This window comes from Mus musculus, chromosome 11 (assembly GCF_000001635.26).
Source record: "Mus musculus strain C57BL/6J chromosome 11, GRCm38.p6 C57BL/6J".
In the NCBI taxonomy this organism is placed as follows: Eukaryota; Metazoa; Chordata; class Mammalia; order Rodentia; family Muridae; genus Mus; species Mus musculus.
The window spans coordinates 21,969,717-21,984,350 of record NC_000077.6 but is presented as its reverse complement, the minus strand read 5'-3'; the positions used below and the strand labels follow the sequence as shown (position 1 = coordinate 21,984,350).

The 14,634-nt window shown below is 41.8% G+C and overlaps 1 pseudogene; it reads right to left on the bottom strand.

The window, feature by feature from the left end:
* On the bottom strand, window positions 6,888-7,781 carry Gm7906 (predicted gene 7906; annotated as a pseudogene).

Below are 14,634 nucleotides of genomic sequence, written 5' to 3'. Positions count from 1 at the left end.
TGATGTTCCTGCCTCGGCCTCCTCCTGTGCAATGAGATTAAAGACACAAGCTAGGCAAGCACAGCTTATGTTGTTTACATACGAAAGTGTAACTAAGTCTCTAAAGAAGCTTGAAAAATATGCCTCCTGTATCACAGATAAATTACCATCTGAGAAGTCTGCAGATTTTTAATAAACCAGCCCATAATTAAAGGCAACTTGTAGAAAAACAGTTAAAGACTGTGTGCTTATTCTAACTCTATTTTGAAATGAACTAAAATGAACATTAAAGAAGGGAAAGCACAGACTCTGTAAGAACAAAGAGAACAAGGTTTTGGAAGCTGTAATACTGATGGATGGGTAGTAAATTAGACAAGCTGAACACCAGCCCTTAAGCAGCCTCCATCCTGCCATACCTGGCTAGCTGTGACAGGAATGTGGGCAGTTACTGTACAGTTAGTGTTGGCTCCCAGTGCAGTCAGCACGCTCTCAGGAGAGAGCGAGAGCTACGTCTTAAGTTGAAGTGGTCAGTTGTCTCCATTATAGTATATCCTGGGGATGTGTGGACTGGTTTACTCTTCCACATCATTCATTCGTGTGTGTGTGTGTGTGTGTGTGTGTGTGTGTGTGTGTGTGTATTATAAATTTATTTATTTTCAAAATTTTATCAGGTTTTATTTTATTTTATTTTTTATTGGCTATTTTCTTTATTTACATTATCCCCTTTCTCGGTTTCCCTCCATCCCAGAAACACCCATCACATACTCCCTCCCCCTGCTTCTATGAGGGTGTTCCTTCACCCACCCACCCACTCCCACGCCCTGCCCTCCATTCCCCTACACTGGGGCATCTATCGAGCCTTCATAGGAACTCTTCCACATCTTATACAGCCTATTTAGAAAGCAGGAATTCTTGATGGAGATGCCCGCATACCCTGACGGCCCTTTAAGCTGCACCTAATATGTTCCTTTGGTAAAGTATAAAACTAACAGCAGGATGAGCTGTCTAATAATATCAAGCTTCCTGATAAAATTTGTCATTTTCTAACACCAGCCCTTTTGTGACAGGTTGGCTTGGAGTTTGCTATATAGTCTAGGTTGGCCTTGAACTCACAAGGGACCCACATGCCTCTGCCTCCAGAATGCTGGGAGTATGCATGCATTACCTTACCAGGTCATAAAGTCTGTAGATTTCTTCTTTCTGCATGTCCCTTCAGCAAACACATCACCCAAATGTGTGAACTCTTGTCTACATGACTGATAAGGGAGAGAAACATACATAGCCAAGACACTGAATGTACCACAGAATCAGTCACCAAGCTGGCCATGAGGTCTCAAGCTTTGTAGCAATCTCCATACTTTTTTCGTATTTTCAAAGATCCTTTTTTATAGATTCTTCTTGAACCTTCAGAACTGGCCTGGTCATTATTTCCTCATCACCGCCTTTGTCTATTTCTTCATCCACTGCAATAACACCTACACTCCTAGCACTGCTTGGGCCAAGTCACCAACAACTTGCCTATCATCCTAAGCGGCACTATTCAGTCTTAATAATCTTTAATCTCTTTAGAGCATTTGGTCTAAGTAGCCACTTCGCCCTCTATGAGACACCTGTTGTGTGTGTGATAGAAGTGAACCCAGATCCTAACAAGTCCAGGGAACCTCTGCATCTGACACCAGGCTTTACTCTTAGTTTCCCCTGTGACTGCTATTTTTCTCTTTCCACACCAAGCTTTGGATTGAGACTCCTGTTGACGACTTTTTTTCCCCTAATTTGATATGCCCTTGATGATTAATTTTAACTGCACCAAATTAAAGGTACTCAGTTGATCCTGGTGGTGGTGGTGTTCCTTGCTACCTGCCCCATGCTCTGGGTTCCTGAATGAAAGACACACACACAGCCTTTACATTTTTATATGCCCTAAGCAGCTCAATGGCTGGGCCACTGCCTAGCCTCCACATGAATAATCCACCCTGTTCTTATATTCCCGAGTTATTACTTACTAAACTCTATATTCCATCTCTGCTGCCCTAGGCCCAGTCATGCAGCCCTCTTGAGCTGTGTTCCCCCAGCTCCTACATGGTGACTATGTTGCCTGTCCTGCACCTCTCTGGTGTGACATCTTGATTCTCCTCCCGACATGGTGGGTTTCTCCTTCCTTCCTTCCTCCTTCCTTGGCCCCTTGCCTGGAATCCTAAAAGTCCCACATCTGGCTCTCTGTCCAGCCACTGGCCACTGGCAACTTGATTTACCTATCCAAACCAACTTGGGACAGGCTCCCTCAGTGTCTTACGTATGGAGGTGCAAATTCTTGTGCAGTTTTGGGGACCAGGTTAACTTAATATAAACAGCATTAGAACAAACCCACATTTCCCCATTTTTGTCCATTTAAAAAGGCTTTTTATTTTCTCTCAAAATATATGTTGAACATAACTATATTATGTAAATTTGGCAATCTAAACAAACTACTTTATCATTTATTCTAACTTAAAGATTTTACAATTCTGTGCCAGAATTTTGTTGATTTTAACTTGTATTACCATCTGAAAACCATTCTTTAAAATCTAGATCATCTTCCTTAATTAATTTATGCCCATATTTTCAGGCACTCTGCCTCTGCATCTTCCCTGATGTCTAGACCCAATTGTCACCTGCCTGCTATACATATATATTCTCTGTGTGAACAGCAGTTGCATCTTTAATCTCAAGAAAGGAATGAGAGTAATTACAGTCCTCTTCTCTTTTCTAGTTACCAAGTCCAGTCTACACAGTCACTTAGTGGTTCTTCATTTGGACTTTAGAAGAATATCTAATGTTACCATAGCACTGGCTTCATCCATTCCTATAGCCTAACACCCCCGCCCAAGTCCTGTTCCTGTGATAGGTAGTCTGCAAAGATGGCCTCCAATGAATGTCCTCTTCCAGGATTCATACTTTTGTATAATCCCCTCCCATAGTGAACCTGAGCTGACCCTGCCAGCTACTCTAAGGATTTTTGAAATGGGACAGTTGATTCCAGGCCTTGCCTACCAAATGCCAAGCTGCCTCAGTTTTGCACATTGACAGACACACCTGCTGGAGGACCATTTGGAAAGAAAGACCTAGGCATTCTACGATCTCTAGCAAACCCATCCTTTACCTTCCATGAAGATGCCATACCTGTGTGACTTGACTGCTAGGCACTCCAAAACTGAGCCTCCTCCATGATTTCAGTTGTGGGCAGTATCAAGTGCCAGCTGAACCAGATCAACTTACAGACTAATTTGAGATAACAAGTGCTGCTTGTCTGAAGTTGCAAAACTTTGTGTTTGTGGGTCAAGACTGGGGAGAACGGGTCTGGAGCAAGAGTGAGGTGTAGACATGTCCAAACCCCCAAATCTCATCTTGAGATCAGCAGGAGAAAAGAGCACTTCCTCCCTGTTCTGGGCCTGCATGCCCTGAGGCACATAGCCCTGTGACACAGCCCCACCCCACTCCCAACACACAAATGGGCATACCATCACCACCACCACCACCACCACCACCACCACCACCACCATCACCACCACCACCACCACCACCACCACCACCACCATCACCACCACCACCACCACCACCACCACCACCATCACCACCACCACCACCACCACCACCACCACCACCACCACCACCATCACCACCACCACCACCACCACCACCACCACCACTGAGTTAGTCACATAGCCCTGGCCAAATTATACGTTTAAATACCTGGAACTCCTCTTCATGCAAATAAAGCATTCCCAGCACCTCAGCCCCAGCCAATAATGAACACTTTCCCTAAAGACCCCTACCCACTCCCCAAGGTTTGTATAGCCCTTGCTACGCCCCCCAAATAAAGGAGAACTGTTTTGTTGAATATCATCTACAAGAGCTGTTTCACTGAATAGCATCTAAAAGGGCTATTTCTTTTTTCCAATAAAGAAGAGCTGTAACTGTAACCCATCTTGGAGAAGCTCTGCCCTTCAGTTCAGCTTCATTCTTTCCAGCCGTACAGCAGCACTGTCTGAACACCCCAAGGGAAGACTCGGGATTCAGAACAGCATGTGGTGGTATATTTCACAACAGATAACCGAAACAAAAACCTCCCTCTATTCCCTTACTGCCACCGTCTCTCTTCTTGCCACATGGCCTTTGGCCGATGAGTTTCTCCCCAGGGCTGTAGAAGTCCCAGAATGTATTCTGCTGTTTCTTTTCTGTGTTTCCCCCCAAGTTGTTAGAAACATTTCAGTTTTTAAACTACAGCCACTATTACTACTGTATTCCTAGTCAACCTTTGCGTCTTTGCTTAGACATGACTAAACCTGGGTAAGTTAATGGCATCACTGTCCTTCAGTAATGGCAGACACCAATGTCAAGAACATAGAGCTGTATCAGTGACAGCTTGTTCCTCTGTGAAGAGTAAATAATAATACTAATTGCCTTATAAGAGTGTTGGGAGCATGTAAGACTAATCAAAGTATACTGGCTATTATAAATGTTCTTCATACTTATCATGCTTCATCTCTGTTTGTTTGAATTCCAAAGTGCTGATAGAAAATGACTGAATAAATTCAGAGCAGTTTGGTTTATACTGATCTAAATGAAGACATAACTTTAAACCTAATTTTTATTGAGAGAGCATGTGTGCGTGTGTGTGTGTCTGTCTGTGTGTGTGTGTGTGCACGTGTGTGTCTATGTGCATCTGTCTGTGTGTGCATGCGTGTGCACAAGCTTCCCATGGTCACCATTTTTTCTGTAGAACGCATCATCACTGATTGCATCCACAATGTTGTGCAACTCTCAGCACAATTTCCAAGCTTGTCCACAGTTCAGGGCTGGTCCATTGAACAAGGAATGTTCATCTCCTCCTTTTTGCAGTCAGATCACCACTAAACTACTTTTGTGTAAGTTTGCCTGCTTTAGACTTTTAAACTTTTTAAACTTTTTTTTTTAAGTTTCCTTTCATATCTCCTTAATGCTTAGTTCCATGTTCAGTCATCATCAATCATCCATACATGAACATGCCTGCTGCCCCTTGATATTTCTTCTTTATTGAAATTTATGTTTAAGTTCTGTGCCCATTTTATTTTCAGGGCAGCGTTTCTCTGTGTAACAGTCCTGGCTATCCCAGAACTCACTCTGTAGTCCAGGCTGGCCTTGAACTCACAGAGATCCTCCTGGCTTTGCATCCTAAGTTCTGAGACCAAAGGCATGAGCCACCACCACCCTGTCTGTACCCATTTAAAAAATCTGTCTTTTCCTTTTCTTTTGCCGTCGAATTATATGAATTATTTATACATCCTAGACATTAAATCCATATTTTTTCCACTCCAGTGATTGCCATTACATCTTGGTGACATTGTTTTTTGGTATACAAAAGTTCTTAATTCGATGGATCCCAGTGTGTATGTGTCTCTGTGTATGTGTTTGGTTGCCTGTTTTTGTATCATATTCCAGAAATCATTGTCAAGACTCAATAACATAAAGGTTTCTTCTTTCCCCTTTCATGTTTGTAGTTTTAATGTTTATATTTCAGCCCATGTAACTCCATTGCTCTGTAGGCACAGCTTTCCCACCAGCAGTAGCTATAAACCACCCTTTACAGAGAAGAGTTTGCTTGCCCTTGCTAAAAGTCACCTGATCACATTGTGTTTCTGGGTTCCCTGTGGCCAGTCTGATCTGTTCTTATGCCACCACTATAGTGTTTTTGTTTTTTACTTGTAGATTTTACTTTTCTTTTAAAAATATTTCACTTGTTTTGTTTTGGAATAGGTCAGGATGGGCTCTGTCAGTAAGTTCTTGCCTTCCAGAGATGAAGATGCCCATAACCCATATAAAATCCCAGGGCTGTGTATGGGGAGGTACTGATGAGTGGGTCTTTGGAAGACTGCTGGCCAGCTAGTCTAGACTACTTGACCACATTCCAGGCCATTAAGTGACCCTCTCCCCAAAAAGGTAGGCACCTGATGAGTGACACCGAGGTTATCTTCTAGCCTCTATATGCATACCCATACACATGAACACCTGCACACAGATGTGTACTGGCACTTGAAGTGCAAATGTATGCACACATTGACCAATAAATATCTATATATTTTCTGGCATGGAGCATATTTTGTGTGTATGTGTGTATACTGTGGAATGATATTTACCCACCCCCATATACTTATTTTTTATGCTGATTTCTTCGGAATGCCTTAAAAGCACATTTTCCTTGAACTAACTTTACTATTTCTGAGCCTCTTTCTCTAGTTCTCAAATCACTATCTTTTATTATTTATCTCTGGAAATTTAAAGTCAAAATACACTGTACACGGTGATTGCTTCTATCATTTCCTTTTCGATTGCTCTACTTTAGTACGTTCTTGCTTTTTACACAAGTCAATTTTCTTGAAGAATTTTAGTTGATGCTTAATTGTGCATATGGGTTCAATATGACAATTTTATGTGGCCAGTATGTAAGAACCTTATCATGGTAAGTTTTTCCTCTCTTAAACATTTATCATTTCTGTCTGTTGGGAGCATCCAGATTCCTCTTTTAGTTCCTATAACTTTTCAAATTATTTATTTGCTTTTCTTTGAGGCAGGATCTCTCTATGTAGCATTGACAGGCCTAGAATTTGCTATGTAGACCATGTTGGCTTCAAACTCATAGAAATCCACTGATTCCCCAGTGCTGGGATTAAAAACATACACCACCATGCCTGACTTCTTTTACAGATAAACTTTATTTTATATATTAAGGTGTGTTTGTGACTTTTGTAGTAAAATCTCAAACTGGGCTTATTCAAGATCAATGGTTTGCTCTCCTGGGTCTCTTGATTTATTTTCCTTCCTTCCTTCCTTCCTTCCTTCCTTCCTTCCTTCCTTCCTTCCTTCCTTCCTTCCTTCCTTCCTCCCATCCTTCCGTTTCAAACAGCTTCATTTTTACTTGGTCCAAGACTTGGGAGAGGCTCCAGGGCAGTTACAAAGCTGCCTAGTGGCTTAAGAGATTCAAGTAGAGGTCTTGAGGCTGGCTGGTGAAGAGCAGAGGAGGGAGTCCCTTGGAAGGTAAGACCGCCTCCTGGTCATGCTTGAAGAGTGAGCTACTTAAAGAGGTACATCCAGAGATGGCTGGAGCACACCAGTCTGCTCTGGCTATGGCACTGCCTATGCAGCTTGGTCAGGTCGTTGTCCATCTTCTTGATGAGCTTCACATCCTTATCCAGGAAGTGGTTTTCCAAGAAGTGACAAAGATGAGGGTCTGTGCGGGCAGCACCCAGGGAATGGAGATCCAAGAATGCCTGGTTCAGGTTATTCTCCAGGGCCGAGGCAGCGTCCATGCTTCCAGGGTTTTGCTCCACTCATCTTGAGATGGCTTCTGCACATCCTGAAATCGTACTCTGGCCCAGGGTTCATTCTGCAACTTGAAGAGACACTGGGCGCCCTCCTGATTCTCCTCGGCCAATTCATGGAAGAAGTGGCCTATATCTTCCAGAGTCATGTCGTCTTGACCAAAATCGTAGCCCAGAGAAAGGTAAGGTGTAGGAGGCTCACAGGTGTAAGTTGACCTGGCAGTTCACAGCAGCCTCCTAATAATGAGGAATCTGAGAGGTCATGGCTGATCGGGAGTATGAAACTAAGCAGGAAGAGATGGTGCTGGCTTATCCTAGGAGCTAAAGGAGGTTAGGAGATGCTCTCTGAGGCTGCCCGCAGCTGGAGAGACTAGAAGGTAGCTGGAAGCTAACAGAGAGGGAGTCCCATCCAAACACAGACTTGTTGAAGCAAGACACAGACTCATGGGACCTCCAAGGCACTGCCCTTTCTTTCCTACTGGATCTTGCTGTGTAGCCCAGACTAGCCTTGAATTCACCATCTTCCTGACTCTACTGGTCCAATTCAGGACCACTCCTTGGCTGTCTCTTCAAATTTCATATAATTTTTCTCCCTCTCCCCCTCTTCTTACTTTTGAGACAAGATCTCAGTCTGTAACTCTGGCTGGCCTGGACCTTGCAGTGTAAGTACTAGGATTAAACCATTTTCTATGCCTGCTTCTTTCTTCCTTTTTGAAATAGGGTCTTAAAATGTTGCCTAGGCTGCCTGCAAATTCTAATGTGATTGCTGCCTCATTCTCCCCAATGAAAACCTGGATTCCAGTTCCAGGTTTTCCTATTTCTGTAAAAAATTGTTCTTTGGGGTGGGAGAGGGAACTGAAGAGATAGCTCAGCAGTTAAAAGCATCCATGTTTGGTTATCAGCAGTCATGTTGAGTGCCTCATGACTGTTTGTAACTCCAGTTCTAGGGGTTCCAATGCCCTCTTCTTGCCTCCATTGGTACCCCAATACCTGTGTAGATTAGGCTAGCCTTGAACTCACAAGATCTGTCTGCCTTTGTCTGTCCAGTGCTGAGATTAAAGCAGTATACCACCGTGCTTGGCCACACTGGCTTTATTTGGTTCTGGAGATAAATATCAAGGCTTCACGTATACTAGCTAAGCATTCAGCCAGCTGACCTTCATTTCCCAGCTCTCTCTTCCTTCCCCATTTCATGTATCATCTCAAAGAAACAGACTCTAAAAACGTAGGGGAAAGTATGGGACGGAAAGAGGAAGATTAAACAGAAAAATAGTCATGGAAGGCCATCACCAGCATTGACTTACTCCGTGAGTTAGGATTTCCATGTAGGAAACTGGGGGGCAAGCATGTCAGGCTCCCATCTATAAAGACAGATATCTGTCTGCAACCTAGATTCTGATTCTTTTGTGTACATAAACAGAATGGAATCACTGGGTCAACTGGTGATTTGATTTAAGACTTTTTAAGGGTCTTTTGAAGGGTCCACTATGATATTGTGTGATATTGTTTTATATTACCATGAATGGTATGCAAGCATTGCCATTTCTCTATATTCTCTCCAGTAAGTATTTTTTATTTGAATATGTATATATATCCTGCAGGTTCTTGGGAGGGAACTAAGGTTTTGTGGCTTATTTAGCAGTGACTTTACCTTATGAGCAACCTTGCTTGCCTGCAACATGTATTTCCGATTTTCTTTAATAACAGCTACTCTAGTAGATGTAATTTGTTCTTTTTGATGCTATTGTAAATGAAATTGCTTTTTAATTTCTTTTTCAGATTGTTCACTGTTATTGTACAGAAATAAACTTGTTTGTGCACGTGTATGTAGTTATTGGCACACCTGTATCTGCACAGAAGCCAGAAGAGTATGTCAGGTGTCCTGTTGTATCATGCTGCCTTGTTCCCTGAGACAGGGTCTCTGACTGATCAGGGAGGCTGCAGAGCTAGCACTCCCCAACAGTTCTTCCATCGCTGCTTCCACACAGATGCTGGGTTATGGGATTACAAGGCCATGGCCAGCTTCTCCACGAGGCCAGGTTCCATGCTCATGTCCTAACGCTTGCCTGTAAGCATTCCTCCCCATGCCACCAGCTCCTCACATAGAACACAACTATAACGCCTGCTCTTCAGATGGAGTTGTGTAGCCATGGGTGGGCTGTGTAGCCTCAATGTGGTCTCACACTAATCTTGTATGAGTCTCAGTCTCCAGAGTCCTGCCATTGTAGGCACACAATGTGCCCCATTCTATGTCCCCCAACATTGCTGAATGTTTATTCATCCTAGCAGATTTTACATGGATTATTCTGCATGGAAGACACGCCTCCATAACTAGAGATGATTTTACTTCTTCATTCCGTCTTGAATACCTTTCATTTTCTCTCTAATTGCTCTGCTAAGAACTCTAGTGCAGTCTAACTAGACAAGGAGGCAGAAGTGGGCATGTATGACTCTCTGAACAAAGAAAATCAGGCACATTTGTTGTTTAATTTAGTTTTAGTTTGACTATGATACAAACTATTTTTTGTATGGAGTGTAGCCTTTCATGTGAGGATGCACTAATTTGGTTCCAGTGTGAAGCTCAGAAGCTTAGCGAATGAGAGCTGAGATCATATGGGGCTGAAAGCAGGGGGTGAGGCACAGAGAAAAGGAGAACTTTCTCAGACAGGACATCTAAACAAAGGTGTGGTTAGTGGCACCCCACCACTAGGAGGCAGTCCCCTGCTGTCGTAGGGCTAACATGAAGGTCTGAGCTGAACTACACATACTAATAACTGTAAGAAACGCAATGGGAACTTTTGCAATTTAGGAATCAGTGTGAAGGAAAACTGCATAGGTTAAGTTTGTAAGTTTCTGTGGTGCTTGGCTTCATTGATATGGGTCCATGTGACTCACCATTCACATGTTAAGAATGAAAGAGAAAGCTACCCATGATCCTCCCTAAAGAGTGGACTGGGACGTGCCCTTCTCCTCGAACCCTTCACATTCACAGATGGCAAGTGTACTTTTCATTTTCAGTTGAGAATATTTAGTCACAGTGGCATCTTGGTTAATCTCTCCAAAGAGTAGAATGCTATAACAGTCCTCAGACAGGTGAACATAACTGTATTTTTTAAAATTTATGGTTTGTTTATCTATTGCACACAACTAAATCTCTGCAATACACTAGACTGGCCTTTAGGCAGTTTGTTAGGTTGAGTCAGAGTAATTCTTAAAGTGATGCAATGCTCTGATGATTGATGACCTCACAGCTGCTGCTGCTTCCCGACATTTTGGAATCTTCCTAGCAGCTGCTGTGACCATTCAGCTGGATTAGTCTCCTTGCCTTACCACCCAAGGATACAAGAATTTTTGCCTAATTATGAAGATTTTTTTTGTTCCCGCCCCCCCCACAAGTAGTGGAAGATAACCATTTTGCATACTTCTTCGGTTGTTTTTACAGTGGATTTGTTTTCTTTACTGCTCTGCAAATTCTCTCAGAGACAGACATAGATTATACTTTTTTATGCTTTATCATAATTAAATGATAAAATAAATCAAATAATTAAAAATTAAAATAATAAAAGCTGACAAATTATTTTATTTTTTAAATTTTTATTTTTTAAATCCTCTGTGTGTGTGTGTGTGTATGTGTGTGTGTGTGTGTGTGTGTGTGTGTGTGAGAGAGAGAGAGAGAGAGAGAGAGATATTTTATGTGTACCATGAGTGTGAAGGTATCCATAGAGGCCAGAGAGCATTGGATTACCTTGAACTTGAATTATAGTCAGTTGTAAGCCACCCAGTGTGGGTGCTGGGGACCTAATCCAGGTTCTCTGCAAGAACTAACTGCTTTTAAGCACTCATCCTTCTCTCTAGTCCTAAGTTTCTTTATTCTAGTCATGCTGTGTTTTCCAATATTTACTGTAACTATACTGTTTTTTAAGATATTAAAGAAACAACTTTTATTCCTCTCAGTATGTGTGTGAGTGTAGGTATGAGAACTGGTGCCCACAGTAGCCAGAAGCATCAGATCTACTTGGAGCTGGGACAATGGGTGCTGAAGCCACAGTTGTATTCTCTGAAAGTGTAGCAAGCACTCTTAGTCACTGAGCTACCATTCCAGCCCAACTATGCCCTTAAAAATGTTCTCATTTAATTATGGCTTTGATCAGTCACATTACCCTATGCCCATCCTTCTTTTTAGGGAACCAGCATTGGTAGCACAGTGGCTTTTCTTCTCATGGAGCTCAAGACCTCACTTTTCTTTGAATTGAAAATAAATTTTTTATATGATATATTCTGATCATATAAAAGTAGGGTTTCCCCACTTTCATCTCCCAACTCATCCAACTCTCTACCTTCTGTCTTAGTCAGGATTTTATTGCTGTGAAGAAACACCATCACCAAGGCTACTCTTATAAAAGAAAACATTTAAATAGGGGCTGGCTTAAAGGTTCAGAGGTTTAGTTCTTTATCATCAAGGTGGTGGTATGCAGGCAAATGGTGCTGGGGGAGGAGCTTAGAGTTCTTTGTAGTGTGAATTGTTATTCACTTTGAGCTCCCGGTGGGTGATCAAATTTCTTGCCACCAGCTAGAGTTCTCTGGATTCAAGAATGAAAAGACAGACACATGAAAAGACAGAATGAAAAGACACACACACACACACACACACACACACACACACACAGACACACACACAGACACACACACAGACACACACACAGACACACACACACACACACACACACACACACACACACGAAGAGGGGTTTCCACCATGAGAGGGGTGTCTCGCTGTGAAGGAGCAGGAGGGTGAGACAACTGAAATTAGGTACTAAGGAAAGTGGCCCCATGGGAGTGCTGCCCAGAAGGAAACAGGGTGGCAAGGATTAAATATAGATTTACAAAGTGTTAATTCAAGAATATCAGAGGGGAGTGTGTGCAAGCCTCGGGGAGGTTTGGAAGTGCCTAGTCATTAAGCAAATTAAGGCTATTTAAATATAAAGGGTGTGTGTCTTTTCATTTGAGAATCCAGAAAACTCTGGTGGGTGGCAAAAAGTGTGATGATCTACCAGGAGCTCAGAGCAGATTAGCTATTTACTGCTACAAGTTCTAAACTGGGATCAATAGGCAGCTAGAAGATAAAGCCACAGTAGGCCTGGTTTAAGCATCTGAAATCTCAAAGCTCACCCCTAGTGACACACTTCCTCCAACAAGGCCACACCTCCTAATAGTGCCACTCCCTATGAGCCTATGGGGCCATTGTCTTTCAAACCATACCTTCTTTCTCTTTAGAAAATAAACCAAAAAACCAAAAACATAATCGAAATAGACACAAGAAAAAAAAAAAAAAGAAACAAAGAGCACATTCACACAGAAAACTCACAAAATAAGAAACCATAATATATATGTAAAAGGCTGGTTGTGCAAAAGATGCACACCTTTACTCTCAGCACTACGAAGGCAGAGACAGGTAGATCTTTATGAATTCAAGGCCAGCCCAGTCTTCATAGCAAGTTCCAGGACAGCCACAGCTGCATAATAAAGAGACCCTGTCTCAAAAGCATTGAATATATAAATATATTCATGTACTCAAATCTCATGGAATAGATCTTAAATTTAATCAGATAGTGGGTGGTTATTCCCACAACCTCTGTACCACTATTGTATATCATGTAGGCAGGTCACCATTGTAGATTGAAAGGTGCTATATCCGGGTTGGTGCTTACCTTTCTCTTCTGGTAACAGACATAGAACCTTCTATTATCATGAGCACTAATCAGTAGGGGCGATGGCTCTAGGTAGGTACAAGCTTGACTTCTCCGTGTTCAACAAGATATATAGGTGCTGTCTTCCGCAATAGGGCTTTAACATCAGTTTGTGAAAGCAACCTAAATAGCCTTAGCAATAGCCTGAGTTGTTCGGGGGAATTCTATGTGACCCCTTTGGCCAACAATTCAATTATATGTAACCCATTCCCAGCACAGGAGATTTCATTTAGTGACAAGAAATACCTAGTTGGGACTTTGTGTCCCATTTTTTTGTAATTCCATCTATGTATATATCTATAAAGAAACTTATACTGTAGTAGGTTTTTATATGGCCCTTCATATGGCCCTTAGTCTTATTTATCCCATCCTCATGTACCCTCTCTTATCCCCCTTTCCCTCCCCCTCTTTTTAAATCTTCCTGTTCTAGCACCCCATGTTTCTTTATAACTAACTATTCGATTTTCCTTTCCCAGAGAGAGTCATCCCTTCCCACTAGTGCCTTACCCTATGTGATTATGGAATGTGCCTATTGAAGGTTTAAAAGCTAACTAACATGTACTTATAAGCAAATAATATCATGTTTGTTTTTTGAGGGTTCTGAGTTACTTCACTCAAGATGATTTTTTTCTAACTCCGTTTACCTGTGAATTTCATTTTTTTTTTTAAAGCTGAGTAATATCCCACTGTGTAAAAGTACCAGATTTTTATTATCCATTCATCTGTTGACAGACATCTAGGCTGTTTCCAATTTCTGGCCGTTATAAATAGAGCAACAATGAACATAGATGAACAAGAGTTTCTACAGTAGGCTGTAGAGCCCTTTGGGTACATGCCCAAGAGTGGTACAGCTAGATCTGGAGGTTGATCTATTTCCAGCTTCCTGGGGAATGGCCACACTGATTTATGTCGTGGTTGTATAAGTTACTTTCCTACCAGCAATGGATGAGTGTTTCCCGGGTGCGTGTCTTTGCATTAGTCCTTTATTGGATGTATAATTGGTAAATATCTTTTCCTATTCTGTAGCTGCTGGTTTGTTCAAATGTCAGTGTCCTTTGTGGGAACTTTTCAGTTTCACAAAGTCTCAATTACTAACTGTTGTTCTTAGTGGCTGTGCTATCAAAACCCTGTTCAGAGAGTTTTCTTGAACCTATGAGTTCAAGGCTATTCCCCAGTTTCCCTTCTCTTAGATCCAGGGTTTATCTGGTTTAGCGTTGAGGTCTTTGATGCATTAAAATTGAGTTTTGTGCAAGGTGACAAATATAGGTCTATTTCCATTTCCCTACATGCAGACATCCAATTTAACCAGCAACATTTGCTGAAGATACTGTCTTTTTTTTCTGGTGTGTATTTCTGGCTTTTTTTTTTTTAATCAAACTCACTTTTTAAAATAAACACTTTGTAGCATTTATTTTCTGAAAATGTAACTTATTTACATATCTAATATAAAAATGATATAATGCTGTGTGATGTTACTTTTCATCTCTGTCACCAGAAACACCTGACAAAAACCTCAAAGGAGATTTCTGTTTTGTTTTATTTCTTTATTTTTCTTTATATTTATTTATTTTGAG